The sequence below is a fragment of the Nerophis ophidion genome, linkage group LG21 (assembly GCF_033978795.1).
Source record: "Nerophis ophidion isolate RoL-2023_Sa linkage group LG21, RoL_Noph_v1.0, whole genome shotgun sequence".
Classification (NCBI taxonomy): Eukaryota; Metazoa; Chordata; class Actinopteri; order Syngnathiformes; family Syngnathidae; genus Nerophis; species Nerophis ophidion.
The window spans coordinates 19,095,380-19,101,898 of NC_084631.1; positions in this window are offsets into that span (position 1 = coordinate 19,095,380).

The following is a 6,519-nucleotide window of genomic DNA, read 5'->3' on the forward strand; positions in this document are numbered from 1 at the left end:
TTTTGGTGTGGCACGTCTCTGTCAGAGTTTCCAGCGAGGAGAAACCTCAAAATACACTTTTAGGAACAGCCTGGCCCTTACACAGCTTAAAGGGAGAACCTCCTGCTCCGCATTCAGAAAGTATGCAGATTAGTCATATACTGAAATACCAGATCTTTATGTTCTAATATCGATTATCAAAACAACAAATCAATACTTTTGATATTTTGGTTCAGGGGTGTACAAACTTATTCCTGTACAAGTCAGTTTGTGAGGGTCATTGATATTGGTTAAAACATTTGTGAGCTTTGTATTATAGGTGATGAAGTATATTATTATCATTACTTAGAACATATCAGCATTTTTTCCATTACATACTGTTTTTTTGCATCTTTTTCTTGAATTTGTACAGGTTTTTTTCCCCCATGTAAGAATGGAATAAAATAACATGAATGTGTAACAGCATAACCTAGTATATTAATGTTCAGTTACATATTCATATTTTTGTGATTAATTCATAAGTTAGTATTTCATTATTTAATTAACTACGTAGCTACATTTTTCATATTTTATGTAAATTGTGTTTTTATTTTGGGACCTTCTAATTTAGATAATTTTTAATGCTTAAAACATACATATTTAAATACAAAATATTGCATTATAATTGACTAAGCATGTTTTTATTAATTATTAGTTAAAAGATTTCAGATTTTTCTCATTACATGCCGATTTTTTTGCTCTTTTTTAACTTACATTTTATTGTTGTTTTTGTTAAATAGATGCTATTATTTAAAATAAAACTAATTTTTATATTATAGCAGATACATTAGTTATATTTGCACCGAGTATCGGATTGGTATCACCGATACCTTCCTGAATTTTACTCAGTGTCGGATCACAAAAAAAAATGAGTGGTATCGCACATTACTACCAAAAATAAAATACATTTTTTTTATTTTGTCTTACATTTATGAAACAAATTCATCACTGTTAAAAACACAAACAATATAACATCAGAGCGTAGGTCTTGAAAAAGCAATACTAGGCGAACACACACACACACACATATATATACATATATACATATATATATATATATATAGAATATATATACCGTATTTCTTTGAATTGCTGCAGGGCATATAGTATGCGCCTGCCTTGAATTACCGCCTGGTCAAACTCGTGACGTCACGAGTGACACTTCCCCTGTCATCATTTTCAAAATGGAGGAGGCTGATTTCAATACCGGTAATTTGAAATTGCATAAAAAGAAGAAGATTAAGAGCTATTCAGTAGGATTTAAGGTCCAAGCTTACATTACACTCAAATTTTTACTGCATACTTTTGGTAAGTGCCGGAGTGAGAAGAGTTTTTAATTAGCGCATGTTTACTTTTACCGCATGCCTTTGGTAAGCGCAGGAGTGAGAAGAGGTTTTAAATTAATTAGCGCCCCGACGGCAATTCAAGGAAATACGGTATGCAATGTATGTGTGTATATACATACAAATATGTGTATATGTATATATATATATGTGTGTGTCTATATGTATAAAATATATGTGTGCATATATATATATATATATATATATATATACATACATACATATATACACTGTCAAACTCGTTTGCACTTGCATGACTTAATCTTTGAGACAAGCATATGCTACTGGCAGGTAGACCCGCTAGCGTGTTTACTGGCATATATATATATATACATATAATGTGTGTGTATATATGTCTGTATATATATACATATGTGTATATATGTATGTATATATATATATCCATCCATCCATTTTTTATACCGTTTATACAATATATATATATATATATACTGTATCCATCCATTTTCTACCGCTTATTCCCTTTTGGGGTCGCGGGGGGCGCTGGCGCCTATCTCAGCTACAATCGGGCGGAAGGCAAAGTACACCCTGGACAAGTCGCCATCTCATCGCAGGGCCAACACAGATAGACAGACAACATTCACACACTAGGGCCAATTTAGTGTTGCCAATCAACCTATCCCCAGATGTATGTCATTGAAGGTGGGAGGAAGCCCAAGTACCTGGAGGGAAGCCACGCATTCACGGGGAGGACATGCAAACTCCAAACAGAAAGATCCCGAGCCTGGGATTGAACCCAGGACTACTCAGGACCTTCGTATTGTGAGGCAGACGCACTAATCCCTCTTCCACCGTGAAGCCCTATATATATATATATATATATATATATATATATATATATATATATATATATATATATATATATATATATATATATATATATATATATATATATATATAATATAATATACAGTGGCATACTCCAGGGGTCAATACTGTGACCAAAGCTGTTTAATGTTACAATGTTAAACTTATTAAATATACCTAATGTTACATTAGGTAAATTTGCACCGAGTATCAAATTGGTATCACCGATACCTTCCTGAATTTTACTCAGTATCGGATCACAAAAAAAATGATTGGTATCGCACATTACTACCAAAAATAAAAATGTATTTTGTCTTACATTTATGAAACAAGTTAATCACTGTTAAAAACACAAACAATATAGCATCAGAGCATATGTCTTGAAAAAGCAGTACTAGGCGAACACACACACACATACAGTTTATATAAAACCCCGTTTCCATATGAGTTGGGAAATTGTGTTAGATGTAAATATAAACGGAATACAATGATTTGCGAATACTTTTCAACCCATATTCAATTGAATGCACTACAATGACAAGATATTTGATGTTCAAACTCATAAACTTTGTTTTTTGCAAATAATAATTAACTTAGAATTTCATGGCTGCAACACGTGCCAAAGTAGTTGGGAAAGGGCATGTTCACCACTGTGTTACATCACCTTTTCTTTTAACAACACTCATTAAACGTTTGGGAACTGAAGAAAATAATCGTTGAAGCTTTGAAAGGGGAATTCTTTCCCATTCCTTTTTTATGTAGCGCTTCAGTCCTTCAACAGTCCGGGGTCTCTGCTGTCGTATTTTACGCTTCATAATGTGCCACACATTTTTCATGGGAGACATGTCTGGACTGCAGGCGGGCCAGGAAAGTACCCGCACCCTTTTTTTTTTACGAAGCCACGCTGTTGTAACAATTGTCTTGCTCAAATAAGCAGGGGCGTCCATGATAACGTTGCTTGGATGATAACATATGTTGCTCCAAAACCTGTATGGACCTTTCAGCATTAATGGTGCCTTCACAGATGTGTAAGTTACCCATGCCTTGGGGACTATTACACCCCCATACCATCACAGATGCTGGCTTTTGAACTTTGCGCCTATAACAATCCGAATGGTTATTTTCCTCTTTGTTCTGGAGGACACCAGGTCCTCTGTTTCCATTTGTCTTTGAAATGTGGACTCCTCAGACCACAAAACACCTTTCCACTTTGCATCGGTCCATCTTAGGTGAGCTCGGGCCCAGCAAACAAACTAAGACCATAACCAATGCGCTCGGAGCCGCACTTTGGAGACCTTCTGATGTAAACTGTTAGGATTTCCCAAGTCGTTTATCTGCAGTCACAGACTGTTGGATGATTTTAGGTGCGTCACACCCACTTTTTAAAGCCCTGGCAAACTAAATGTGTGTTTCACCCAAAGAGGCCTTTTTACCGCCTCCCTCTGAGCAAACATTTAGAAAAAGTTGACTCTGAAGACGCGGTTGCATAATCTGACAGGAGACTCTTCCTCCTGTTGTCCAGACACTAGACGAAAGCGCGTGGTAGTCATGCGGACAAACAAAACAACTGATGGTTTTAGCCACACTAAAAGTTTTGATGTTCTTTCTGCAGGGCGTGCTGGACGAAAGTAAACATACTCGGGCAAGACGAGGCCTGCTTGTGTGTGAACAAGTGCCCTAAGTCTCCTCCTCCTTAGCAACTTGTTAGATAACTCTGCTCACGGCTAAATTGGGGCCCTTAAGAAAGGAAAAAATTAAAATTGGAGCTTCCCCAACTTTTTTATCTATTTCTGTGAAACCATTTTGATACTTTTTTTAAACCCTCATGGGACAAATCCTGAATTTTTTTGTCCTTTTAGTCCATTTTGTTGTGTCCATATTACATGATTTTTCCAGTCCAATTTTTCCACAGGTGTACGATACGCTGGCAGGTAGTTATTTGACAACACCCCAAATCCAAACAAGTCATAAAAGGACCTTTTTTTTTTCAAAATGCATAAACACATTTTGGTTTCTTTTTTATTTTATTTATTTTTTTTTGCTCAAACCTCTCAACTTAAGCCCTAAACAAAAATGTCAAACAATCAATCAATCAATCAATCAATGTTTACTTATATAGCCCTAAATCACTAGTGTCTCAAAGGGCTGCACAAACCACTAAGACATCCCCAGTAGGCCCACATAAGGGCAAGGAAAACTCACACCCAGTGGGTCGTCGGTGACAATGATGACTATGAGAACCTTGGAGAGGAGGAAAGCAATGGATGTCGAGCGGGTTTAACATGATACTGTGAAAGTTCAATCCATAATGGATCCAACACAGTCGCGAGAGTCCAGTCCAAAGCGGATCCAACACAGAAGCGAGAGTCCCGTTCACAGCGGAGCCAGCAGGAAACCATCCCAAGCGGAGGCGGATCAGCAGCGCAGAGATGTCCCCAGCCGATACACAGGCAAGCAGTACATGGCCACCGGATCAGACCGGACCCCCTCCACAAGGGAGAGTGGGACATAGAAGAAAAAGAAAAGAAACGGCAGATCAACTGGTCTAAAAAAGGAATCTATTTAAGTGAAGTGAAGTGAAACATATTTATATAGCGCTTTTCTCTAGTGACTCAAAGCGCTTTACATAGTGAAACCCAATATCTAAGTTACATTTAAACCAGTGTGGGTGGCACTGGGAGCAGGTGGGTAAAGTGTCTTGCCCAAGGACACAACGGCAGTAACTAGGATGGCACAAGCGGGAATCGAACCTGCAACCCTCAAGTTGCTGGCACGGCCGCTCTACCAACCGAGCTATGCCGCCCGGTTGGGCGGTTAAAGGCTAGAGTATACAAATGAGTTTTAAGGTGAGACTTAAATGCTTCTACTGAGGTTGCATCTCGAACTGTTACCGGGAGGGCATTCCAGAGTACTGGAGCCCGAACGGAAAACGCTCTACAGCCCGCAGACTTTTTTTGGGCTTTGGGAATCACTAATAAGCCGGAGTCCTTTGAACGCAGATTTCTTGCCGGGACATATGGTACAATACAATCGGCAAGATAGGATGGAGCTAGACCGTGTAGTATTTTATACGTAAGTAGTAAAACCTTAAAGTCACATCTTAAGTGCACAGGAAGCCAGTGCAGGTGAGCCAGTACAGGCATAATGTGATCAAACTTTCTTGTTCTTGTCAAAAGTCTAGCAGCCGCATTTTGTACCAACTGTAATCTTTTAATGCTAGACATGGGGAGACCCGAAAATAATACGTTACACTAGTCGAGGCGAGACGTAACAAACGCATGGATAATGATCTCGGCGTCTTTAGTGGACAGAATGGAGCGAATTTTAGCGATATTACGGAGATGAAAGAAGGCCATTTTAGTAACGCTTTTATTGTGTGCCTCAAAGGAGAGAGTTGGGTCAAAGATAATACCCAGATTCTTTACCGTGTCGCCTTGTTTAATTGTTTGGTTGTCAAATGTTAGAGTCGTATTATTAAATAGAGTTCGGTGTCTAGCAGGACCGATAATCAGCATTTCAAAAACTATGTTTTTGTTTATTTCAACTAGTGCTGTCATATGATCAATCTTTTAATTCAAGCAGTCACAATTTGGATCAATCATGTTTAATCATGGTAAAATAATTTTAAAACATAGTCCAATATTCGGACATTAATGCAATGTTATTGTCAGAATGCAAAAAAAGAAAAACAAAAGCTGGACTTGAATATTTTTTTAAATCAGATTAATCCCACTTTTGAGTTTGGATTAATTTGGACTGATTAAGTAAATTACCTTTTAAAAAGAGCCCAATGTTTGGACAGAAATGCAATTTTACTGTCAAAATGTCAGAAAGGAAAACTGTTTCAATGTACTTAATATAAAAAAGTTTAATCAGAAAATTACAATTTTGAATTTGGATTGATCATGATAAATCAAGTAACACTAACCTTTAAAAAAAACAACAACAACCTAATATTAGGACAAAATTGCAATTTTATTGTCAGAATGACATCGATTTTAGTTGTTTCAAATGTGCTTGAATGCACTAAAAAGAATTTAAGATTTTTTTTAATCTGAATAATCACACTTGAATTTGGATTCATCACGAGCAGAAAAACTTTAAAAATGAGCCCAATATTCAGACACAAATGCAATTTTATAGTTAAGATGTCATTCGGGAACATTTTTTTAAATGTTGTACTTTAATGCACAACATTTATTTAATGATTACATGTTTAATTAGATTTATCACACATTTGCGTTTGGATTAATCACAACTAATCAGAAGTAAATAAACTTTCGAAAGAGCCCAATATTTGGACAAAAATGCAATTGAACTGTCAAAATGT